This window comes from Schistocerca piceifrons, chromosome 7 (assembly GCF_021461385.2).
Source record: "Schistocerca piceifrons isolate TAMUIC-IGC-003096 chromosome 7, iqSchPice1.1, whole genome shotgun sequence".
Lineage (NCBI taxonomy): Eukaryota > Metazoa > Arthropoda > Insecta > Orthoptera > Acrididae > Schistocerca > Schistocerca piceifrons.
In genome coordinates, this window is record NC_060144.1 from 544,961,897 (window position 1) to 544,989,384 (window position 27,488).

The following is a 27,488-nucleotide window of genomic DNA, read 5'->3' on the forward strand; positions in this document are numbered from 1 at the left end:
GAGGGTAATACGGAACGCCGTGCTGGATCTCAACGGCCTCGCATCACTAGCAGTCGAGATGACAGGCATCTTATCCGCATGGCTGTAACAGATCGTGCAGCCACGTCTCGATCCCTGAGTCAACAGATGGGGACGTTTGCAAGACAACAAACATCTGCACGAACAGTTCGACGACGTTTGCAGCAGCATGGACTACTAGCTCGGAAACCATGGCTGCGGTTACCCTTGACACTGCATCACACACAGGAGCGCCTGCGATGGTGTACTCGCCGACGAACCTGGGTGCACGAATGGCAAAACGTCATTTTTTTCCGATGAATCCAGGTTTTGTTTACAGCATCATGATGGTCGCATCCGTGATTGGAGACATCGCGGTGAACGCACATTGTAAGCGTGTATTCTTCATCGCCATACTGGAGTATCACCCGGCGTGATGGTATGGGGCGTCATTGGTTACACGTCTCGGTCACCTCTTGTTCGCATTGACGGCACTTTGAAGAGTCGACGTTACATTTAATAAGTGTTACGACCCGTGGCTCTACCCTTCATTCGATCCCTGCGAAACCCTACATTTCAGCAGCATAATGCATGACCGCATGTTACAGGTCCTCTACGGGCCTTTCTGGATACAGAAAATGTTCGACTGCTGCCCTGGCCAGCACATTCTCCAGATCTCTCACCAATTGAAAACGTCTGGTCAATGGTGGCCGAGCAACTGGCTCGTCACAATACGCCAGTCACTACTCTTGATTAACTGTGGTATCGTGTTGAAGCTGGATGGGCAGCTGTACCTGTACACGCCATCCAAGATCTGTTTGACTCAATGCCCAGGCGTATCAAGACCTCTATTACGGACAGAGGTGGTTGTTCTGGGTACTTATTTCTCAGGATCTATGCACCCAAATTGCGAGAAAATGTAATCACATGTCACTTCTAGAATAATATATTTGGCCACTGATTACCCGTTTATAATGTGCATTTCTTCTTGTGTGTAGCAATTTTAATGGGCAGTAGTGTACTTACTTTTGAAGTGGTGTTCGTCCTTCTGTTGTGCTGAGTTATAGAGAGTGACGGTAATGTGCTTGATGGAAACAGATGGTCTTGAATGCAGATAAGTCACTGTTAACTAACAAAGTTTAGTTACGTTGTACCGCGTTAATGTAGTTTGCTCACTGCAGTCTTCCGTACTAATGATGCTAAGAATCCGAAGATTCACAGCGTCCTGAGCCAAGTTCTGAGTGTGTCAGTTTAGAATGACGTGCCTGCAGTGAGGTGATGTGAATTTAGCGTCCTCTGGCGGCGAGTATGCGTGGCGCCCCCATCGAAGATAGCTATTGAAGTAAGCGTGAGCTCCCAGGCGGCGCGCTGGAGGGACTTCATGAATGTGTCGTTCGCCTCTCGTGTAGCTACGACAGGAGTGTGACTCGCGGGGTGCAGTCGACGAAGGTGCTATCGACAGCACATCTGTTGGTCTGAAGCGTGGATCCGCAGCTTCGTCTCGTTTCGCTTTACTTCAGGCTTTACAGTTCTTCAAGGATCCTGAACTACCACGAAAAGCGAAGTGCAGGCCATGTTATGACACAATAAAAAACACACTGTCAGATTTTACCGTGATTAGCATTTCGAAGGTGGAAATTTCGTTGTAATAGTCACGATAAACTGAGCTCTATCTAATGATTTTGAGTTAGTTATGAAACTATTACACGCATTATTAACGTTATTAACTTCTAAACAGAATGTCGTATCGATACCAAAATATGAAGCTGACATTTTATTTTAAATATTCAGGGCGAAGGTAACTCTATTATGTAGCTATATTCAAGTCCCTAGTACAAGGGGTACACAATATTATTAATGCAGCACTTTTTTTTGGATTACGTTGGTTTTATCCAAGATTCCAGTCCACTATGTTATTTCGACTCTTTCAGGTGTAAAACCATATTTTTCAACATAACCTCCGTTCAGCATGTTGGCCTTAGGCAACCTTTCCGGGAGGGCCTTTATGACCACAAGGTTCCACTCTAATGGTCGACGTCAGTAACCCACACTCTGCTCCCCGTAGGCTATATCCTTCATTGGGTCAAAGAGATGGAATTTGCGAGATCCGACTTGTAAGGTGGAAGAGGAAGACCGTCCAGTGAAGTTTTGTGAGCTCTTCTTAAGTACGCAGACTTGTGTCAGGCCTTGCGTTCTCGTGGAGGAGGACAAACTCGAACACGCTGAAGTTTCCCCAGTTTCCAGAGGGTAGCACAATACAGCTCAGAGTCGATCGTTACACCAGGAGGAAGGACAGGGTAACCCCTTTAGAGTGCGAGCTCACTGTCGTCATGTTTTTACCGGCTGGGTGCGGCTTTGAACTGTTTGTTCGGAGGAGAGGTGGTGTAGCGTCACTCCATGGATTGCCGCTTCCTTTCCAGTTGTAAGCCACGAACTTATGTTGGATCACCTGTGACGATGTTCGATGCTCAGCCCCTCACAACTTGATCAAGATTTTACTACACTTATAACGGCTGCCGTAGACAGATGTCCCACAGCGTCATTGGAATAAAAATTACACTGCTCGCCACTCGAAGCGTTGAACGTGGCTAGTCTTTCATATAAAGCCGACTGGAACCCACTTGTCGATATGGCTGATCAGCACACAGCCTCATGTCTCAATGTACAAATGGAACTCAGAAAAAAACGGCGCCGGAAATCTAAATCAATGAATACCGTTGCGGTACTAGTGACTATCCTTACAATTGTGTTTGGCATTAAGTTTGTCCCTCTCAGCGTTCTCTACAAGATCACGAAGACTAGGTAATTAAAGATGGAACAGAAACGCGAATTGGAAGAAGGAAAGGTAACGAAGCTGGCGAAGGTCTTTGCCAAAGGAACATCCCGCCATTCAACTTAAGCGATTTGGGGAAATTACAGATAACTTGAATTTAGAGGCAGTGCTGAGATTTCAACCTCTTTCTTCACAAATATGAGAAAAATGTTTAGTTCATATTATAAACCTATTGTTTATGCGTCCCAAAAATATTTTCACAAGAGTATGTCGATTACTCGTAAAATTTCACAAAACGCATCATTCGCTGCCTACGGTTACCCTGAAGCACACTTTGCGTTCAGCGTGAAAGCCATTGCTGAAATCTCTCCGCTCCTCGCACTAACTCTTCCTTGAGTAATCCATGATATTTATCATCAGACCCTATATTTTTCACAGTATTCCTCCATCTATGCTATTCCAACTGCAGACTTGTACGAACGTATTTTCTCTCCCCAGGAAAGATCTGTCGGTAACGTTTTTCAAAAGATGCTGTCATGTCAGTGCGCTTCCTTCGGTATTTAGTTAACACTTCACTAATGCATGAATTAAAAGTATAAAGTTAGCTTGTTAACTAAAAAGGACATCGATACCCTGCATAATCTTTTACGCCTCTTCCGAAGTTATGACAGAATTTTTTCCAATTGTTCTATGGTTTTTTGCGTCTCACAAATTAGTCTACATGTCAGTGTTCGATGGACCACCTTCGCACATTGTACATGTCTGTTAAGTACTGCCAAATGAAGTAGGGGCCGTATTAATAGAAAAGCCATGAAAATGAAAGAGCCCCTAACTGCTTTCAAGAAAGTATTTAGCACCTTCATTTTCAAAAGAAAATGTTTCACATTCTGTGATTCTGCCATTATAGGTGACGGAGAGTAACGCAAAGAAATGCGAGAAATTTACAGCAGGTTGGCCAGATCGGAATTTAAACTTCGCGTTTCCTCTACACATTTTCGCGGCTTCCCTCTCTGTAATTGTGCTAACGATGAATGTCAACTATAAGTGTAGTGTCTAACGGAAAAAGACAGCAATCAACTTTCTGAAAGTAAACACCACATCAGCTGAGCAATTACCTTTTGTTACATCCCTTTTAGACTTGTTTCAGTCATCTGTTTGATATCTGTCCAACGAATAACGGAAAAACACTTTTATATTTTAGTGCGCAAGCAACAGTCGTATAAGTACCTTACAATAAATACCTTAGAATATTCAGTGCTTGTTATAGACCAAAACTGGTCGTAGTAAAAGACAATTTATACAGGTGCATGCTAACAAATGACGTTTTAAAAATACCCTACAATCATTTCTCGTTGCCACCTGAAAATGTTAACCACTTTTTACCTCTCTTGGAGGCTAATCAGGTAACCAGTGAGGGGTGTAACGCCTACAGGCGTAGGAGCAAACTGGCTGACAATATCAGCAACAGTTGTCTTTATAAATAAATATTGCAAAATTTCCCTACGTGCTAACGTGCAAAAGTTCTGTTAAATTTGCTGCCACATGTATCTAATGAAATTTTACCATCAATCATATGAGCTATATCCAAATCAGGAAAAATAACAAGCCTGTTTCACTCGATACTCTCTCGTTGTAAAGATACGGAATTTCTGCTTGAAGTAATTGGCGAGGATGAGAAGTGTTAATGTACATAAAGCCATTGCTAAGAAATTCAGATTTGAGAAGAATTGCCGGCCGAAGTGGCCGTGCGGTTAAAGGCGCTGCAGTCTGGAACCGCAAGACCGCTACGGTCGCAGGTTCGAATCCTGCCTCGGGCATGGATGTTTGTGTCGTCCTTAGGTTAGTTAGGTTTAACTAGTTCTAAGTTCTAGGAGACTAATGACCTCAGCAGTTGAGTCCCATAGTGCTCAGAGCCATTTGAACCATTTGAGAAGAATTCATGACAAAATATCGGAGCGTTTGTCGAGAAGAAGCAGGCTTGCGCCGAATAGTGACAAACATAGCATTTTCTTCGTCGGCCTTAACCTTCCCCCAAGAGTAACACAACGAATAGGACATACGTTAGATATCATAGTTTCGTGGAGCAAGCCCGACGTGAAGGAAAAATGAAAGAAAAATAATAAAACGTTGCGTTGAAAGTAAAAAGATAAGAACACTATCCTTAATGATGGTGGTGCTTCACGTAAAACTGACATAAGATTCGAAAGGAGCGATCAGTCTTTTATTCTTTAATTCTCAAACATCAAAAAGAACATAATTATTGGCTACGTATTTCGACTATGAAACAGATGTCAGATACCTCTTCCAGTTTTTAATAATCAAGGAGCAAACGCCTGTATATGAAACGTAGGTGATGACATCTTGTCCAATCGGTTTAATTTCAGCGTACGCCACTGCAAAATGAAAATTCATTTTATTAAAGATCCTCTCGACCGTGGTTGAGGCATTTCTCCGAGATATGCTTTCTTCCAGGAAATAATAGCCCCCTAAGATATGCGCGAAAACTTCTGTGAAGTTTACAAAGGTAGGGGAAGAAACAACAGTGAAAGTGGAGCTGTACCTCAGTCGGTGGAACACTTGCAGGCGGTGGGGAAAGACATAACGTTCGAGTCCCGTTCCAGCACACAGTTTTAATCTGCAAAATAGCTCCAGGGCTTATTCCATGTTACAGACGACAAGACTTCTTCGCGTACTCTTCAACAAAGAAAATTTCTGTGAGCCGCCATCAATTCTACTCCGTCCCAAGTTCCGATTAGTTACGCAAGAGGTCGCGAGAAGTTATATGAGCTATATCCTTTAAGCGAGTGTTTCACATCTCAGGAAGCAAGGAATATATCATTTGAGTCCTGTCGAAACGACGAAAGTCGGTCAGCGCTCTTGAATGCATTCTAACAATGGCTACGCATATTACACACAAATTGTGCCACAGATGTAATTTAAACTGCCATTTACCAATAATTGAGCAAACAGCCAATGATACATTCATTTTTATGTAGCACTAACTCTAAGACGTCTCACTTGTCGCAGCTTTTTCCAGGTCGCTGTGAGAGTCTTGCTCATACACGAGACAAAGGGGCAACGTGGATACCACTAGAAAGCTTATACAGAGCGCTCTACATGGGCAGTTTATGTAAGCAACCTGCTAGGCGGGCTGAAATGTACTCTCGTAGAGTTAGCTGGCAGTATTATTCCTTGTGATAAGGCAATGACTCAGTAACCGAGAATGATAACAAATTATTTATTAGCGCTCGGTCTTGAAGAAGATAAGTAAAAAAAATACACATAAAAGAGGGACAACATGAAATTAAATTAAAAATATTCAAATTGAATGATGCTTTCGTTGCAGCTGTGTCTTCATAAAAAGTACGTTGATATCACCGGGAACTGATAAAGTTGACTGAAATGGAATGTTATTTGATGTCGTTGGTACTTCCAGCGTCATAGTAACAGGCACATGCGTGAACGTCGGTGTATCTTCCTGACAGCCACATTACTACCGTCGGAAATCATAATACACTAAATGAACAGCTTACATGTGGCAAACATAGCTTTTCCAGGAACTTAGCTGATCTTTTCTAATATATGTAATTATTTAAGGACTTTAATTGCAGTGCACTGGTAGCTTTTTGTTCACGACCAGACTGAATTTTTGAGCTGCCTTGCACAGTTATACATCACCTTTCTTTCTTCAGTATCTCGTTGATTTCGTTTCCACATTCACGAAGTGCTCGTTCGCATTTTTTCTGAGCTTGCTGTGCGGGATATGGCTGGAATGGAAGAGAATAAGATGTTTATTTTTAGTAATACTTGAGAATAGTTCTCGTGAAGAAAAACATCGGTCTTCCTAAAATGCTTTAAAATGGATTTAAAGCATTCTTGACCGTAATAAGAATTTATTTGCAATGATTACCTGTTTCGGTCAGAAATAGAACGTCTTCAGACCATTTACGCCATGATGGTAGGCAGTGGTGATGAAAGGAGCAGGTGTTGTGACTCTAGGAATGTCAGCTGACCAGGTGAGGTTCGTAGGATTGCATCACCTGCTCCTTTCATCAACACTGCCTACCATCATGGTATAAATAGTCTGAAGGTGGTCACATTCTCACTGAAACCGGTAATCATTGCAAATAATTTTTATTATTGCGCTCAAAGATGTCTTTAATCCGTTTTTAAAATACTTCATTTTTATTGTTCTTGCCACTGGCCACTTTTCGACGTTCTTCTACAACACTTCTGATGACAAAAGCTTGACCTTGGAATGGCGTAAATTCTACCTCTTTTACACCACAAATACGTGGCTGAGGCGAAATTTTAATATTGACCGTTACGACCACTATCTCATATCCATTATGGATAAATTCGAAGACGACATATTGTCTCAGATAGATTTGTTGTAACAGGTACAAGTTCGAAGATATGTCAATTCAAGAAGTGTACGTACTGCCGCGAAAGGTGTTCACCCGCCATTTTTCGCGTGTGGAAGTCACCGCAGAGTGGACGTGACACTCCACGAGCACGCAGCGAGGTAGTGAAGGTTGTTGCAAGGGGAATGATGGCGGCGGGGCGCTCTGCGGTGCGGGGGCCGCACCTGATCGGGTGTCGGCCGGCCGGGCCGCGCTGCGCTGCCGCGTTACGCGCGGGCCTGGGAGCCGCGGTGCGGTGTGGACTGGTAGCCCCGGCTGGCGGCCTGTGGCGGGCGCTGCGGCTGCGGCGACGGCGGCGGCTGCGTGGGAGAGCCGCGCCCGCGGCCCGCCATTGGACGGCCCGTTTTCCTGGTCGCCGCTTCGTGTCTCGACCTGCCTGCCCCGCAGCCCGCACGCGCGCCCGCTGGAACTCGGCCACCAGCCTTGGTCCACCGGAAGCGATACATCCTACTGGCAGGTGACCGTCCCAAGGGCGTGCAGCCGCTACCGCCACCGCAGAAAAATACCTGTCCCGGACCGTGAGAAACTCAAGGCCCGCTAACTCGACACCCGGGCGCGGTATTCGCGGTACCGAAGTGCCGGGCCGCTGCCGCGGAAGGAACCGGCCGCCTGTCTGCGCCGCTTCTGGCGCGTTCTCGACTGACCGACTATTGTATTTATACACTACTGGCCATTAAAATTGCTACACCAAGAAGAAATGCAGAAGATCAACGGGTATTCATTGGAAAAATATATTATACTAGAACTGACATGTGATTACATTTTCTCGCTATTTGGGTTCATAGATCGTGAGAAATCAGAACCCAGAACAACCACCTCTCGCCGTAATAACGGCCTTGATACGCCTGGCCATTAATAGAGCTCGGATGGCCTGTAAGGCTACAGCTGCCCACGCAGCTTCAGCACGATACCACAGTTCATCAAGAGTAGTAACTGCCGTATTGTGACGAGCCAGTTGCTCGGCCACCATTGACCAGACGTTCTCAATTGGTCAGAGACCTCGAGAATGTGCTGGCCAGGGCAGCAGTCGAAAATTTTCTGCATCCAGAAAGGCCCGTACAGGACCGGACCGGCAACATTCGGTCGTGCATTATCCTGCTGAAATGTAGGGTTTCGCATGGATCGAATGAAGGGTAGAGCCACGGGTCGTAACACATCTGAAATGTAACGTTCACTGTTCAAAGTGTCGTCAATGTGAACAAGAGGTGACCGAGACGTGTAATCAATGGCACCCCATACAATCACGCCGGGCGATACGCCAGTATGGCGATGACGAATACACGCTTACAATGTGCGTTCACCGCGATGTCGCCAAACACGGATGCGATCATCATGATGCTGTAAACAGAACTTGGATTCATCCGAAAAAATTACTTTTTGCCATTTATGCACCTAGGTTCGTCGTTGATTACACCATCGCAGGCGCTCCTGTCTGTGATGCAGCGTCGAGGGTAACCGCAGCCATGGTCTTCGAGCTGATAGCCCATGCTGCTGCAAACGTCGTCGAACTGTTCGTGCAGATGGTTGTTGTCTTGCAAACGTCCCCATCTGCTGACTCAGGGATCGAAACGTGGCTGCACCTTCCGTAACAGCCATGCAAATAAGATACCTGTCATCGAGACTGCTAGTGATACGAGACCGTTGGGATCCAGCACGGCGTTCCGTATTACCCTCCTGAACCCATCGATTCTATATTCAGCTACAGTCATTTGATCTCGACCAACGCGAGTAGCAATGTCGCGATACGATAAACCGCAATCGCGATAGGCTAGAATCCGACCTTTATCAAAGTCGGAATCGTGATGGTACGCATTTTTGCTCCTTACACGAGGCATCACAACAACGTTTCACCAAGCAACGGCGGTCAACTGCTTTTTGTGTATGAGATATCGGTTGGAAACTTTCCTCATGTCAGCACGTTGTAGTTGTTGCCACCGGCGCCAACCTTGTGTGAATGCTCGGAAAAGCTAATCATTTGCATATCACAGCATCTTCCTCCTGTCGGTTTAATTTCGCGTCTGTAGCACGTCATCTTCCTGGTGTAGTAATTTTAATGGCCGGTAGTGTATTACAATATGGGACCATACCTGCTGCTGTGTTTGACCATATTATTACGACAGTTCTATTTAGACGCCATTGCCATCTTCAGGTTATTTGTCAAATGTATATGATAATATATTTCAAATTTTTAAGTAGATAATTTAACGTATTATACACTGAAGCGCCAAAGAAACTGGTATAGGTATGCGTACTCAAATACAGAGATATGTAAACGGGCAGTATACGGCTCTCTGGTGGGCAACGCCTGTACAAGGCAACAAATGTCTGGCGCAGCCGTTACAACGGTTACTGCTGCTACAATGGCATGTTATCAGGATTTAAGTGAGTTTGAATCTGGTGTTATAGTCGGCGCACGAGCGATGGGTCACAGAATCTCCGAGGTAGCGACGAAGTGGGGATTTTCCCGTACGACCATTTCATGAGTGCGCCGTTAATATCAGGAATCAGGTGGAACATAAATCTCCGAAATCGCTGTGGCCGGGAAAATATCCTGTAACTACGGGACCAACGACGATTGATGAGAACCGTTCAACGTGACAGAAGAGAAACCCATCCGCAAACTGCTGCAGTTTCCATGCTGGCTCATCAACAACTGTCAGCGTGCGAACCATCCTACGAAATATAAATAATTAAATTCGCCTACACGAAAGTTCTGGATGTAGAGAAGCACTATCACACCCGCTTGTTCAGAGAAGCTGTAGAAATACAAAAACATGCGAACAGCTTCAACAAGAAAGAGGAAAGCCTACAGGTAAACAGATCCTGTCTTCCCGTACTGCAGCGAACGACCGTCGCAGGTAGCAAGAAGAGAACCGCACCAGAAATGACCGCGGAAAGCCCTCGGACGTTGGCGCGCCAGGTACATATAGTCTGCGACCGCGAACTCGGTTCCAGTTCACCACCGGCAATGGGGGGGGGGGGGGGGGGGGGTGAAGCTTTGACAGTGCCAGCCACTCGTACAGGCGAAATATCAGTAAAATCATCAAATGAACGTCGACCGAAGAACCCGAGACAGAAGCCAATAGGCAGTTTGTCAACAAGTGGCCACGAAAGCCTTAACAATTTTGGAAACATGTTGCCTGGTCGGACGAGTCTCGTTTCAAATTCTATCGAACGGATTTACGTGTACGGGCGTGAAGACAACCTCATGAATCCATGGATCCCGCGTGTCAGCAGGGGACTCTTCAAGCTGGTGGAGGCTCTGTAATGGTGTGGAGCGTGTTCAGTTGGAGTGATCAGGGACCCGTGATACGTCTAGATAAACCTCTGACAGATGACACGTACGTATGCATCCTGTCTGATCACCTGCATCCATTCATGTCCATTGTGCATTCCGACGGACTTGGGCGCAATTGCAGCAGGACAATGCGACACCCCACACGTCCAGAACTGTTACAGAGTGGCTTCAATAACACTCCCGAAGGCCGCCAAACTCCCCAGACATGAACGTTATTGATCATATCAGGGATGCCTTGCCATGGGCTGTTCGGAAGAGATTTCCATCCCCTCGTACATGATTTGGACAAGATATCTGTATGGTCCGAAAAGTGGCAATTGGATGTAAATAATGAAAAGTATGAAGTCATCCACATGAGTACTAAAAGAAATCCGCTAAATTCCGTTACACGTTAAATCACACAAACCTAAGACTCTAAATTCAGGAAAATAATTAGGGATTACCACAACGAATAAATTACATTAGAACGATATCGTAGATAATATTGTGGGAAAAGCAAACCAAAAACCGCTACTTATTGGCAGAAGACTTAGAAAATGCAACTGGTCTACCAAAGAGACTGCTTACTCCACGCGTGTCTGCCCTCTTGTGAAATATTGTTGTGCGCTGTTGAATCTGGATCAGACAGGATTGACGGAGGAAATCCAAAAGTTCAGAGAACGGCAGCTCGTTTTTTATTACCTCGATATAGGGGAGACATCGTCACAGACATGATACACGATTTGAGGAGGCTATCATTAAAGCAAAGTCGTTTCTCGTTGCGGCAGCATTTTCTTGTATAATTTCAATTACCGATTTTTTCTTCAGAGCGGTGCGCACCTACATAGAAGGAAACGGTCTTCGTAATAAAATAAGAGAAATCAGATTTCGCACGGAAAAGTCTGAATGTTCGTTTTTCCCGCGCGCCGTTCGAGAGTGGAACGGTAGAGAAACAGTTTGAAGGTGGTTTGATAAACCCCTTGCCAGGCACTTAATTATGAATTGCAGATTAATGATGTAGATGTAATAATAAAGAAATGATGAATAGTAAAAGACTAGGAAAATAAATTACGAATCAAGTTATTATCTATACTTGTATACATTACGTATTAACTCCGCAACTTCGCAATTTCCGAACCTATTGTGGCTCTTTAAAAATGGAATAGAGGGAGAGGGGGTATCAGAATACAGATGGCATCGTAGATTGCATTGGCGTCCGCACACTAATTATTCTGAGGTTTTTGAAAAAGAGCCACGAAAGATAAAGCGGGAGCAAAAATGATCATTTTTGTTTAGCAGTTATATTTAAACAAAACAGCCCAGCTGGACCTGTTTCTGCGCTTTGTTACTTTTTAAATTTCCTCTTATGATGAATCCAGGCACCGAAATCTCTGTAGGCGCGCAATAAGTTGGGTAGTGGTTGGACCCTGTTAACATGCAATGCAACGCGGTAATGTGTGTTGCAGTGTGTAGCACGAATAGTCGAACTTAGTGCAACAATCAACTTAGACTGCAGATTGTAAGAGAAAGGGTGCTTGTATGCTACCACAGCACACTGATGGTGATCAATCGTCGCATCACCAAACTTCTGCTTTCCAACGCAATTAAGCTCGTGAAACATACAATAAACCTGTGCAGACAATAAGCGATGCTTAAGGTACATATTCAATAAAAAAGGTAGGTCATTTTAACTGATAGTAACATTAGAATTCATAGTTATCTTAGGAGTTACGAAATATGCTTTCTTGCAGTCATCAAGACAAGAAAGAGACATAGAAAGAGGGACTGAAAAAGAACTTATTTGTTTTATACAAAAGAACGTAATCATTCCACGGACTCTTGGCACACTAAATTCAAGGATATACATATTTCAGTATGTTACTGAAATCGGGGACAAAATTGAATTTGTTACTCTGCGGATATCGCCTCAGTTGTGCGACTGGATTCGTGATTTCCTGTCAGGAAGTTCACAGTTCGTTTCAATTGACGCAAAGTTATCGAGTAAAACAGCAGTGACATCTGGCGTTCACCAAGAAAGTGTTATGGGCCCTCTGCTGCTCGTAATCTTTATAGAAGATTTAGGAAAGAATCTGAACAGATATTTTAGATTGTTTATAGATGATGCTGCCATTTACAGTCTAGTAAAGTTATCATAAGATCAAAATCAATTGCAAAACTATTTCGACAAGTTATCAGTATGCTGCCAAAAGTGGCTATTGACTCTAAATAGTGACTTTTTCCACACGTGTATCAAATGGAATCCGCTAAACTTCGGTTACACGGTAAATAATACAAATCTAAAGGTAGCCAGTTCAACTAAATATTTAGGATTAACAGTTACGAATAACTTAAATTGGAACAATCGGATACACAATGTTGTAGAGAAAGCGACCAAAAGACTGTTTCATTTGTAGAACACTTAGAAGATGCAAGACGTCTACTAAGGACTGTGTCTACGCTAGGCTTGTACGTCATTTGCTGGAGTACTGCTGTGCGGTATGAGATTCTAATCAGATAGGATAGCTTGTTTTTTTACTTCCGCGAAATAGGGGAAAGAGTGTCACGGAAATGGTAAGCGAGCTGGGATGGCAATCATTACAACAAAGGCGTTTTTCGTTGCGGCGAGATCCTTCCACAAAATTTCTATGTCCAACGTTCTCCTCAGAATGCGAAAATATTTTGTAGAGAAATGTCTTTAAAATAAAATAAGAGTAATCAGAGCTCCCACGACAAGACTTCAGTATTCGTTTTTCCTGCACGCTGTTCGACAGTTGAATGGTAGAGAAAAAGAGTGAAAGTGGTTCGACGAACCAGGCACTAAAGTGTGAATTGCAGGATAGTCATGAAGTTGTAGTACAGCGCTAAGAGCCGAAACGTATCTACACTCTGATTGTTGAAACTGAAGACCACAGGTATCTGTCTAATAGTATAATGTTGGTAATTTTTAAATTGCAAATACACGATTAAGAGTGTTCGTAATATACAAATGACTGAACAAAACCTTCTCAAAGTGAAAACATGTATTCGGACACCCCCGAAAACATACGTTTTTCATAAGAGGTGCATTGTGCTGCCACCTACTGCCAGGTACTCCATATCAGTGACCTCAGTAATCGTTACACATCGTGAAAGAGCAGAATGCGGCGCTCCGCGACTTAGAACGTGGTCATGTGATACGGTGTTACTTGTGTCATACGTCCGTACGCGAGATTTCCACACTCCTAAACATCCCTAGGTCCACTGTTTCCGACGTGATAGTAAAGTGGAAACGTGAAGGGACACGTACAGCTCGAATGCGTACAGGCCGACCTCGTCTGGTGACTGACAAAGACCGCCGACAATTGAAGAGGGTCGTAATGTGTAATAGGCAGACATCTATCCAGACCGTCACACAGGTATTCCAAACTGCATCAGGATCCGCTGCAAGTACTGTTAGAGTTAGGCGTGAGGTGAGAAAACTTGGATTTCATGGTCGAGCGCCTGCTCATAAGCCACACATCACGCCGGTAAATGCTTGGTGTCAGGAGCGTAAACATTGGTCGATTGAACAGTGGAAAAACGTTGTGTGGAGTGACGAATCACGATACACGATGTGGGGATCCGATGGCAGGGTGTGGGCATGGCGAATGCCCGGTGAACGTCATCAGCTAGCGTGTGTAGTGCCAACAGTACAATGGGGTTGCGGTGGTGTTATGGTGTCGTCTTGTTTTTCATGGAGGGGGCTTGCACCCCTTGTTGTTTTGCATGGCACTATCACAGCACAGGCCTACATTGATGTTTCAAGCACCTTCTTGCTTCCCACTGTTGAAGAGCAATTCGGGGATGGTGATTGCATCTTTCAGCACGATCGAGTACCTGTTCATGATACATGGCCTGTGGCGGAGTGGTTACACGAGAATAGCATCCCTGTAATGGAATGGCCTGCAGAGAGTCCTGACCTGAATCAAAAATTTTCAAATGTTGGTGAATCCCTAAGGGACCAAACTGGTGAAGTCATCGGTCCCTAGTCTTACACACTACTTAAACTAACTTATGCTAAGAACGACACACACACCCTTGCCCGAGGGAGGACTCGAACCTCCGTCGGGAGAGGCCGCGCAGTCCGTGGTATGACGCCTCAACCGCGCCGCCACTCCGCGCGGCTGACCTGAATCCTATAGAACAACTTTGGGATGTCTTGGAACGCCGACTTCGTGTCAGGGCTCACCGACCGACGCTGATACCTCTCCCCAGTGCAGCACTCCGTGAAGAATGGGCTGCCATTCCCCAAGAAACCTTCCAGCACTTGATTGAACGTACGCCTGCGAGAGTGGAATCTGTCATCAAGGCTAAGGGTGGACCAACACCATACTGCATTCCAGCATTACCGATGGAGGGCACCACGAACTTTTAAGTCATTTTAAGCCAGGTGTATAAGAGGAGAGTAAATTTAGTAATGAGATCGAAATGTGTGTTCATATGTGTGTTAAATCTTACAGGACATAACTGCTGAGGTCATCAGTCCCTAAGCTTACACACTACTTAGCCTAAATTATCCTAAGGACAAACACACACACCCATGCCCGAGTGAGGACTCGAACCTCCGCCGGGACCAGCCGCACAGTCCATGACAGCAGCGCCTTGGACCGCTCGGCTAATCCCGCACGGCTAATGAGATCGAGAATTAAAGCAATGATCCTTCGGGTTATTAATGAACGTTTAGCATACGTTTGGAATATGTTGTCGCTTTATTCATAGGACATTACTTTGCTATGAATGATGGTCCTACACCTACAATACGCAATGGTCCAATCTAAATCTGAAATAATTCTAGCAGAGCAGTTGCAGACATATAAACAGTTCACTATATCACAGGAAATGTAAATTGCTCTACGTTAACAATTCAAATTCTCAGCTCGCAATCTGATAAATCGAAGGTTAGCTGCCAAATACTGGTATACACATGTTCCGATCTCGGACCTCCAACACGTGTGGGCCCCCAGGATCCTCTATCCCAACTTAATAGCACGGCTCCTACCACCGAAAGACCTCGAGCTGTGTCTTGCATCTCTGCCCTGATTTTGTCACGAGACGCACTACCCTAGTCAAATCAGTATCCATATATTAGCACCATTCGTTTACACACACAGTATTCAAATTCTTCAACCAAATACATTACATAGTTTGTGCACAACTATTCCTGGCACATATTATTACATTTTTTGTTAATATTATTTTTATTTTAACACATGGCACGAACCGGAACAGCAGTCGCTCTTCTAAACAACTACTTTATTTTGTCCTGTCATATCAAGAAAAATTACTCACACAGAGGCTAATACTTTTATATATTTTGGGATAACTCCGTTTTAGGTACACAGTTTGACTATTTATGTAAAAAAAGCGAGGAGAGGCTCCATAACAGATCATTTTCCCTTTGCTGAGAATCCTTTTTCGGTCGGATGTCTACTGCAGTTTTGCACCTGTCACATAGGTGTGGTGTTAGCGGCGCCACGTTGAGGGAGCAAATCATGTTTGCTTTAAATACATGCTGTAACGGTCGTGAACATCAGTTATTTTTGAGATTTCACCTGGTGAGGTGGTGTTAGTCAAGAATGTCTTTAAAGCGACAAAGACGCCATTATCAACACCTCACTGAGTCTGAACGAGATTGTGTAATACGGCTACGAGGAGGAGGATCTTCCTTCTGCGATATCGCACAAAGATTAGGAAGATTGTAGCCACTGTATACGACCTGGCAGAGATGATCACGAGAATGTAAGAAGACCGAGCTCCGTACGGCCACATGACCCTACCAAGTGTCCAGCGTTTGGCTCTGGCGTTTCGTACTGGATCTCCAGCAGCAATCCGAACAGCAGTTGGCATCACAGTGATGCAACAAAATGTAGCAAATCGTTACTTCGAGGAGAGCTCCAAGACAGACGCCCTGTAGCGTGCACTCCACTGACCCTTCACCACCGCCGTTTGCGACATCAGTGGTGTCAAGTGAGAGCTCATTGGAAGGCAGGTGTTTTCTGGTGAAATCTGGTTCTTCCTCGGTGTCAGTGATGGCACGTGTGTTGGTTAGGAGCAGGCCAGTTGACTGCCTGCAACCAACCTATTTGCGTGCTAGACACACTGTACCTATACCTGGAGCTATCGTCTGGGATAAGATTTCCTATGACAGCAGGACCACTCTTGTGGTTATCCCACGCGCCCTGATTGCAAATTTGTGCGTTCATCTGGTGATTCGACCAGTTGTGCTGCCATTCGTGATCAGCATTCAAAGGTGTGTTTCCCAACATGCTCTACAGAGTGCCGACACGTTGCCTTGGCCTCCACGATCAACAAATCTGTCTCCAGTCGATTACATGTGGGACAACATCGGATGACAACTGCAGCTTCATCCACAAACAGCATTAACCGTCCCTGTACTGAACGAAGAAGTGCAACATGAATGGAATTCGATCCCAAAAACAGTTATGTGGCACATGTACAGCGCAATGCTGGCACAATTGCATGCTTACGTTCAACATTCTAGCGGTTACATTGGCTTTTAATGTACCAACATTTAAAATTTACAATGGCTTATCTCGCGGTCACATTACCCTCATTAACGAGTGATCTTACAGTGTTAACCACTTAAATATGTTACCTAGACAAATGTACTGGTGAAATTGGATTATTCTACATTAATCATTTTTTGATGTTGCGGTTTTTTTCCGTCAGTGTATTTTTATTAGTTCGCTCTTTGAGAGGTCTTTCGCTCATAACCAATTGCTCATCGTTAATACTGAAATCATATATTTGTTGTTTAAGAGCTAGAATATTATGTTATTGCTTAATCAGCTACAGCCTTCAGGTAGAACAATGAAAGCGCAATTATGTTAACAATGTAAGCTCCACTCAGTCTCGCTTACTTGGCGAGCTAGCAAGTAATTGTTTCGCAACTTAGTTTCATAGTGTTTTAGTATCTCCCTTTCTTTGTTTTTAATTAGATCATCTGATGGAAACCTGATAGTAAGTAGAAACCGGTAATGATACCACCTGTGAGACAGAAGGCTGAAATATATAATTAAAAACTTTACGAAAAGGTCACTGTGTTTTGCTGAGCCAGTATGGCGAGTGTGCGAAAATTGTTTCCTATTTTTTCATTCAGTTAAGCTATGATGTTCTGGTCGGGTTTACAGCCGTATCAAATGTAACTGCTCCATATGTTTCACACCTGATGAGAACGCTGTTGCTGAGTTGTACTAACCTGTGATGGGGATCTCGTACGTCTGTTCAATGAACTTTGCAATTGAGTGCAGTCGCCTTCTTGTTAAAATTTATAAGATTAATCTTGCTTCAGTGAGTAAGTACATTCGTTTTGATCGTAGATATCTGGACATTATAATGTACGTGATACTTGCAATAGCTGTTTTTCACTGTCTCTTGAGAAATGAGAAGTCGTGGTACACGGGGTCGTGACACGTTGCATCTGTTACGCATGGTGTACTGGAACGCCGCACCTAGGCAGTCTTCGAAACTTGCTGTCTTTTTTTTGACACCCGACAACATCAAATGTTGACTTCCGTCAGTGGATAGTGATTATTTTCATGGATTAGAATTTTCACGAAACAAGAGCAGCAGTTTCCCAATGGGATTCTGGTTTCGCTGCCGAATGCGAACTCTGCCCATCAGGTTGTGAAGATTTCACGAAGTTAGAAGATTGCAGCCTGATGATGTCTACGTCATACTACTACTTTTCCGCTGACCCATTTAGTCATCTTCAGGTGAGTGTTCTACACTCGAGATTGCTGGCTTTTTTTCACACAGAGTGGCGGGCTGGCTGTACATAAAGCAACTAGGGAATATGGTTTAAAATACATAGGAATAGATGATAATAAATAACTTTAAAAACCATTGGTAGACAGTATCTACGATTTTTAAATAAAATGAAGGTTTTTTGGATCGCACGTTGGTGGAAATTTTGGTGGTTTGTCTGTGAGCGAGTAAAGGTGCCTTGAACGACGATGTCTCCCTCCAAGTAAGAGGGCCCACTGAGAGGCTTCGCCTTAATGAATGCAGTCCACCTGACACAACTGCTACGCACTTCCTTCTTCATGGCAATTCTCAGCCGCACTCTGCAGGGGCAGTGAAGACGCTCCTGCAGTCTTTTCGATGGGAAGTGTTCGATCACCCACAACACAGCCGTAATTGGCTCGTTCTGAGTATCATCTCTGTTCACATGAAACGCTGGATACGAAGACAGTACTTGGGGGCAGGCTACGTGCTATAGACCAGCGTTGAGAATTATCGGAAAACACAGGTGGCTGCCTTCTATGACGATAGTGTTTGAAATATGGTATAACGCCCCGACAAATGTCTAGTCACATCGGCAACTATGTGGAGAAGTATCTGGAAAGTGTAGCTAAATCCTGCAAATAAAATGTTTCTGATTTTCACTGCGGTTTCCACTTAGCGACCGATTGGATCTTACTTTCTGAACAACCCTCGTATGTACCTTCTTGTACCGTAGGTAAAGATTTTTCAGTTTATTTTTCAGCTTTAATCTGCAGCTCTCTGAACTGGGCGCAGCGTTTTGTTGAGTCCCGTACAGTTTTTATTAAATCTTTCGTTATCCTAATAAATTTTCTTTCTGGTAAAATTGTTTGAGACCCATCCTGAACGACGGTTATGAGTATTACAATACAAAATGTTTGAAGATATTCTTTGCGTATTGTGACTGCCATCCTGATACTTAGCCAGGATCATTTGGTGCCCCGTAGTAACACTATCCTCTCAGTTTTGAAAGTGATTACTTGAACAGTTCTAAAATGTCTTTGACCGGATCAAACAAAATTTCTGATGAAGCAGGCCTACTGTCCACAGAGTAAAAACTCGACAAAATACTCATTCGCTGTCAAGTCTCCAGAAACGACTCTGATGTAAACAGAGACTTGTTTAGTTTGGGACACGTCACAGTTTTCATACAATCAAAGTGAAAAATGTTCAGCAGTTTTGATCTTGTCCATAGTTCCTAACCACACAGTAAAGGCCATTAACTCGAGAATTTCAGTTTGTTTAGCTTGGTGAAGTCATTTGAAACCATCACTTTGACACCAAGATTTTAATTCTGTCACTTCTTATGTTCTAGCGTTTACCAGTGTCAAAGCTGGAATTTTCGTCGTTGTTTGACCTTTGTATCAGATGGCCGTGTTTCGCCAGTGCACTTAATGTGCTGAACATTTTCAATAACGCAGTTCGAATATCCACCATTTGTTTCAACTCAAAGGACGATATCAATTCAGTGACATAAGTAGCTTCAACGTTTTTCAATTCTTCGGTGCAGTTAACATGGGAAGAACCTGTTGCGTGAGTGTTTATCGGCTCTCCTCCATGATTCCAGTTTGAAAACCCTTCGTCAACCCAAGCTCTTTACGATTTTATAGTTTGGCTATCGAAAGTGTATCAGCTTTCGCTCATAGACTTCAGTACAGAATTGACAATTGTCCTTATCATCTTTGTTGATTTGAAGTCTGGCTTCTGTTTCGTCCAGTTTTTAAGAAGTGTAGCCACTGAAGAGTTCTTTGTAGCTGACGTTAAAAACTGTACTATATTTTTGTTATTGAAAAAACATAAAAACGTCTACGCAAAATTGTAAAAACGATACAAACGTTCGGCGTACATTTATATTTCAGGTACGTAATATATTTCGAAAGTACAGAGTCACCTTTGTAGTAGATGATTAAACTATCTGTTTCGGAGAGTAAATTCTTCACACTATAGTTCTTAACTTGGTTTAAGCAGGATTTGTATTTGCATTATTTACAATTATTCAGAATTTTAAAGGAACGAAAAGCAGTGATTTTGTAGTACACTTACGATTTTCATCATCAGCTGCATTAACATCCTCGCCACGGAAGGCCCTATGGCACACTGTTTTGAGGTACAAGAGTCTTACATATAGTGCTGAGTAACTGTTTCGTATATGCTTTCCCCGTTTTTCCTTTTGCTACACATTACGAATCTATGTACATCCGTTTTGTTCCTACAGTGATAGGAAAACTTTTGATACAGCACTGTTCTGCCTATTGTAGACAATTTCTTAGTTTCTTATAATATTCTTGACTTACTGGGATGAATTCCACGTGGTAAAATGATAGTCCTATTTCTTATGGTATAAGTTGTGAAGATTTTCCTGATATTAAAGAAAACAAATTTTTCTGCTTTGTTTTCTTTTGTTTCCTTTTATTCAGTATGCATATCTTTGGTGTCTTAGAACGTCCTTTCGTTTTGTTGTGTAATATTAAATGTAATTGTTTTTCGCTGTATTTTTGCTCCTACTTGAAACTCTTTTAATTAACTATGCAAAGTTTCAATTTATGTTTGAACTTAATTGTAATGCTTTTGAAACTGTGCTGTGCCAGTCAAATTTAATATGAGGCACTGTTTTTTGAACTGTGATACGACAGCAGTATCGATAGTGCTAGTCGAACAGTAACAGGAAGCGAGGGTGTGCAATAGCGCGGCATACGAACGTTTATGACGCGTAATAGCCCTAGACGGAAACACGTGAAAATTCATGGACGCATTCTTACTTTTCGATTACGGCTTACATTAAATTGTAACGTGGACGTTATGAAACGAAATGTTAGATTGCAAGTATACTGCGAGCTTCGTGGAGCGCTATAAACACCAGTGACAATGTACACACGAATGGACAGTGATTGTCGTTGGTAGAATCGAAGGTTTAGCGTACAGTTGAGTTGCATAAAGTAATGTACTTTAAATTTAGTGTCTTGTTTGACACTAAATGAACTACTGCCAGTGTTAAAACATCAGCTACTGCTGTGGAGACATGAAAAGTGCCGAGTTTCCCCAGAACTGTGAATCTACGATCGTGATTGCTAAAAGCAGATGGAGTGTAGTTTCGAGACCGGCGAATCAAAGTGAATTTTATATTGTTTTAAAACTGCTAATTGGTCGCTGATAGTAAAACTGTGTGCGTAAGGAAAGTGGTAACTGCACACATACGAACTTGGATCTGTACAGTAACAACTAAGCTCGACCAGCCGTGTCAAAAGGGGAAGCCTCAGATGACGATAAATACGCAAGAAGAATAATATACTAAGCAAGAGGATGTATACATGGCAGTTTTACGACTGATGGAGGTACAATAATTACACCGCCAGCATCAATAAACTGCCGTTAACGTAAAATGACACACACACACACACACACACACACACACACACACACACACACAGAGAGAGAGAGAGAGAGAGAGAGAGAGAGAGAGAGAGAGAGGTAACTAACTACTCTTAACATTCTCTTTCCTTAAATAAACGTAGTTTTAGTAAAGTGCGTTCGCAGTCAGTGTTGACATTAACGAGTTTGTTTGGGTGGCCATCCTCCGCGGCAAGCACAGATATTTATTTTTTAAATAATAACCGCCTTTTCTTGCTGCACTGTATTTTATTTCTCCCAGAAATGTTTCATCTTTTTCACTTTAGTGCATCAGCAGTGGGGTGGTTCTTCGTGTTTCTGCTTGGTATCCGCATTTCCTCTCATCTGATCAGATGCTGGAGGTCACACTACAGCTCTATTTTCGAAACATAAGGAAAGCGTTTCTGAAGAAGAGAAATTTGTTAACATCGAGTATAGATTTAAGTGTCAGGAAGTCATTTCTGAAAGTATTTGTATGGAGTGTAGCAATGTATGGAACTGAAACATGAACGATAAATAGTTTGGACAAGAAGAGAGTATTCGAAATGTGGTGCTACAGAAGAATGCTGAAGATTATATGGGTAGATCACATAACTAATGAGGAAGTATTGAATAGGATTGGGGAGAAGAGAAGTTTGTGGCACAACTTGACCAGAAGAAGGGATCGGTTGGTAGGACATGTTCTGAGGCATCAAGGGATCACCAATTTAGTATTGGAGGGCAGCGTGGAGGGTAAAAATCGTAGAGGGAGACCAAGAGATGAATACACTAAGCAGATTCAGAAGGATGTAGGTTGCAGTAGGTGCTGGGAGATGAAAAAGCTTGCACAGGATAGAGTAGCATGGAGAGCTGCATCAAACCAGTCTCAGGACTGAAGACCACAACAACAACAACAACAACAACAAGCACTTGTGTATGTTGCGAACTTTTCATCTTGTTTTCCCTTATTGATGTGGTGCACTATCAATATTCTGTCACTAATTGTAGATATTCGGTCTAAAACTGTGTTTTCAAGACGTGACTGCTGTGAGTTCGCATAGTGGGACCTCTAGTATGCGACCAGGTGAGAGGAAACGCAGACGCCAACCAAAAATGACTACGAACTGTCCCATTGAGGATGCCTGAAAATGAAAAAGGCGAAACGCGCCTGGGAGAAATAAAATACACTGCAACAAGAGGAGGCGGTTTTTCTTTACAAAATAAATATTAGTGCTGACATTGTTGATTCCATCCTTAACAGTAGTTATTACCACTTATATTCATTGCCGTACTCATTTATTCTATTGTAGCTGTTATCGCTTGAGTTTAAAAGTATCTTTTGGTGGGGTTTGTTGCAATACATGTGTACAGTACGTATATTATGCAAATTTACGTGTTCTGCAATTGTGCCATGTGGCTGTGCGCCTAAGCTGCGGCATCCGCCCTTAGATTCCCACCGCCGACCAATCATAGTAAGAGTATTCGTTCGCTATTGATACAAGGCACACTAAAAGTGAGAACTTTGGGTGTGACAGCCGTCAGTTAAGTGAACTGTGTTTAGATTCGGCAGAACTCATTTATTACGGCATACTGATCATCAAGTGCGAATTTGTTTGGCTCTTCATGTATAAGTGAGTCAGATTACAATCTGTTTCGTCAAAGTTTACGAAATTATCTGCGAGATTTTTCCTTTTTTTGTGTCTTCCGTTTTTTGGAGTTCGTTACCAAACCGTGACGTGGTTACTTTATTTTATTCAGGAAGTAATACGGGTTCTTCTGAGTTTAAATAAATTGTCGGTGAAAATTACGCAAAGTAGATCTCTGAGAAACGTTTTCTTCAAGTGCACCGGGAAATCGACTAGCCGGGGTTAAGAACAAACACTGTCCAACGAAAAATAATTTCACTAATTCTTTCTATACTGTAAAATTATCGCTCAATGTGTCAGCTGTTAAGCACTTAATACTTGGAAAAATAGTTTTACGTCTAGTTTACCGTAAGTGTTCAGACTGAGCATCTGATGTCCGCGAAATTAAAAATAATACAAAACCAAAGTATAGCACTTCTCTTCGCCCCTTCTTCTCGTTCCTCCTTTTAAGGTTCGTCACATGGATCACTTATTTCATAGATACATGTGTTCGTTCACTAGGAGGGCGTTGGCGGAGCTTGTGCCCCAGCCAGAACGGCTGCTATACCTCACGATGATGAAAAGCGATCTCATCGCTTGAGTATGGTTGCTGTACCGCTTGGGACCGCAGCGTTTACAAGTCTGCGGCAGCAGCCACACCAGTTGTGTTCGGTCCGTGACACATCCATACGTTCGTGGTGCTGCTGCCCCACTTAGAAATAGGCTGCACTGCCGTTTGGGAGAGCTGCTTTCCTAAAGGAAAAACTGCTCCTGTCCAACACGTTGGAGCAGGAGCGTTACAAACTGGGAGAGAGCTCGCGCTATATATACACTTTGAGAAAGTTCGGGGAATAGCTGCGCTAACTGCCCTTACAGTGACGTACTTGCGTCTCAACGCCTTGACGGACAGAATTGGTTGTTGTGCGTGAAGTGAAAAAACTGGTGATTTTTATTTTCAATCTAATGTGAGTTGGTGCACTTCAGGAAGCTGACAGTGGTTTTCCGATACTTGTGTATTATCTGCTGCTGCGATGTCGCAGTTGCGACATTTGGCAAGGACGCTGACGAACTGTGATTTCACTTTCTGCGACTTGTGAATTTAGCACACTCGTAAAGCTGTCATCTTGACACTGGCAGTTGTACTGTTGTTGTTGTTGTTGTTATGGTCCTCAGTCCTGAGACTGGTTTGATGCAGCTCTCCATGCTGCTCTATCCTGTGCAAGCTTTGTTGTGTCGGTAGCTGGGCCGACACCGTGAAGTTGAGATGGCTGAAAAGGCAAGCTAGACTAACGCAGACGGGCGTGAAGTACTGGAACAGGATACGTAATTAATGTTAGGAAGAAAAGTACGGAGCAGGTTTAATACTTAACTTTACTAATCATGGTGGTACATCGATCTTGACGATACACAGAAGACTTTAAGTACAATCACTGTATGGCTAATGGCGCCTTGCTAGTTCGTAGCCATTAACTTAGCTGATGGCTATTCTGTCTCTCGGCTAATGAGAGAAAAAGGCTTCGTACATCTGGTCGGTAGCTAGGTTCTCGTACAACTGGGGCGAGTGCTCTCTCGTATCACGAGACCTGCCTTGGTGGTGGCGCTAGGTCTGCGATTACACAGTGGCGACACGCGGGTCCGACATGTACTAAATGGACCGCGGCCGATTTAAGCTACCACCTAGCAAGTGTGGTGTCTGGCGGTGACACCACAAGCTTCATCTCCCAGCACCTACTACAACCCACATCCTTCTGAATCTGCTTAGTGTATTCATCTCCTGGTCTCCCTCTACGATGTTTACTCTCCACGCTGCCCCCCCCCCCCAAATACTAAATTGGTGATCCCTTGATGACTCTGAACATGCCCTACCAACCGATTCCTTCTTCTAGTCAAGTTGTGCCAGAAACACCTCTTCTCCCCAATTCTATTCAATACCTCCTCATTAGTTATTTGATCTAGCCATCTAACCCTCAGCATTCTTCTGTAGCACCACATTTTGAAAGCTTCTATTCTCTTCTTGTCCAAACTATTTATCGTCCGTGTTTCACTTCCATACATAGCTACACTCCATACAAATACTTTCGGAAATACTTCCTGACACTTATATCTATACCCGATGTTAACAGAATTCTCTTCTTCAGAAACACTTGTCAGTCTACATTTTATATCCTCTCTACTTCGACCATCATCAGTTATTTTACTTCCTAAATAGCAAAACTCCTTTGTTACTTTAAGTGTCTCATTTCCTAATCTAATTCCTTCAGCATCACCCGACTTAATTCGACTCATCCCATTTATGTATTACGTGATGTAAATGTTATTGTTGTGTATATAACAACGTCAATGATTTACAACACTGTAGTCTGATCCACGAACGATGGCGGTTGGCGGATGACCAGGCACGGACGAGTATTGCGTTGTTGAGGATTCCATGCGATAGTTGCAGTACGTTCATGCTCGTGCTTTCCTCTTGAAGAAAGCGTATATCCTGCAAATTAAGTTTCTCACTTCCTCATGTGGAGTCACCTACCACCATCAGCGATAAAATGGAAATGCCGTGTGGCTAGGGCCTCCCGTCTGGTAGACCGTTCGCCTGGTGGAAGTCTTTTGAGTTGACGCCACTTCGGCGTCTTGCGTGTCGATGGGGATGAAATGATAAGGTCAACACAACACCGAATCCCTTATCGGAGAAAATCTCCGATCCAGCCGGGAATCGAACCCGGGCCGCTAGGTATGACATTCCGTCGCCCTGAACACTCAGCTATCAGGGGTGGACATCAGCGATGGCAACGAGCAAGAAATGGGACAAAAAATTCACTAAACCACTCGCTACGATAACGTTTAATGCTCTCATTAGCTACGGCATTCAGAGCAGAGCGCGCAGAACACTACTGAACGCTGATTGGCTGGCGGGGAATGCATGACGTAGATGCACAGAACAAGCCTAAACTCGACCGCCATCGTCCGTGGCTGCAGCTATCGCTGCTTCCAACCAGCCTACGTCCAGTGGACAACTGTTATCAACACTAACTGCACTGATGAAAAACAGTGCCAGGAATATGAAATTATTAATATTAAGAAACAAAATTTCAGGAGTATATTTGTCTAGGCAACATATTTAAATGATAAATGTTGCAAGTTCACAACTTAATGTTAATATGATAAAAGCCATTGCAAATATGAAATGCTGGCACATTCATAACCAGTGTAACCAACAGAAAGCTGAATACAAGCGTGCAAACACCCATGCATTGTGTCGTATAAGCGCCGGATGTCTGTTTGTGTGGTGGTGTTTCATGCCCGTTGCACATGGTCGGTCAATACTGCTGGTTGTGGATGGCGCTGGAATTGTTGTCAGATGATGTCCTATACGTGCTGGGTTCGAAACATATCTGCTCATCGAGAAGACGAAGGCGACGTGTTTACACTCTGTACAGCTCGGTGGGTTACAACAGTGGTCTGTGGGGAGCGTTATCCAGTTGGAAAACTCCCCCTGGAATGCTGTTCATAAATGGCAGCACAACAGGTAGAATCACCGGACCTATGTACTGATTTGCAGCCAGGGTGCTTGGGATAACGACGAGAGTGTTTCTGCTGTCGTATGAAATAGCACCCCAGACGATAGCTCCAGGTGTAAGTCCAGTGTGTCTGGGCTGCAGTCAGGTTGGTGGCAGCTGCTCCCCTGACCGCCTCTTCACCAGCACGCGGCCATCACTGGCACTGAGGCAGAGCAAGCTTTAACCAGGAAACACAACAGACCTCCACCCTGCCCTCCAATGAGCTCTCAGATGAAGCCGGCAACGGCTGTGGTTTGGGTTCAGTGATATGGACGCTACAGTACGTATAGCTCTGAGCTGTCCTTGAAGTAACTGATTTGTAACGGTTCGTTTTGTCACTGCTTGAATTGTTCCTGCAGACGCAGGACGATACGCCACAGCCATACGCCGAATACGACGGTCTTCCCTCTCGGTAGCGACACGAGCCCGTCCGGAAACGAGGACTCCGTCCCACCGTGCCTTCCCGTGACCACTGGTGCCAGATATCATGCACAGTGGTTCCATTCCCGCCAAGACTTTCTGCAGTATCAGACAAGGAACATCCAGCTTCTCCTATTTGCAACATCGTTCAAACTCAGTGAGCTGCTGGTAATAGCGTCTTCGTCGTCTTAAAGGCAACCAACTCACAATCCAATCTCAAAGGCCTCCAACGCTTACCATATTTACAGC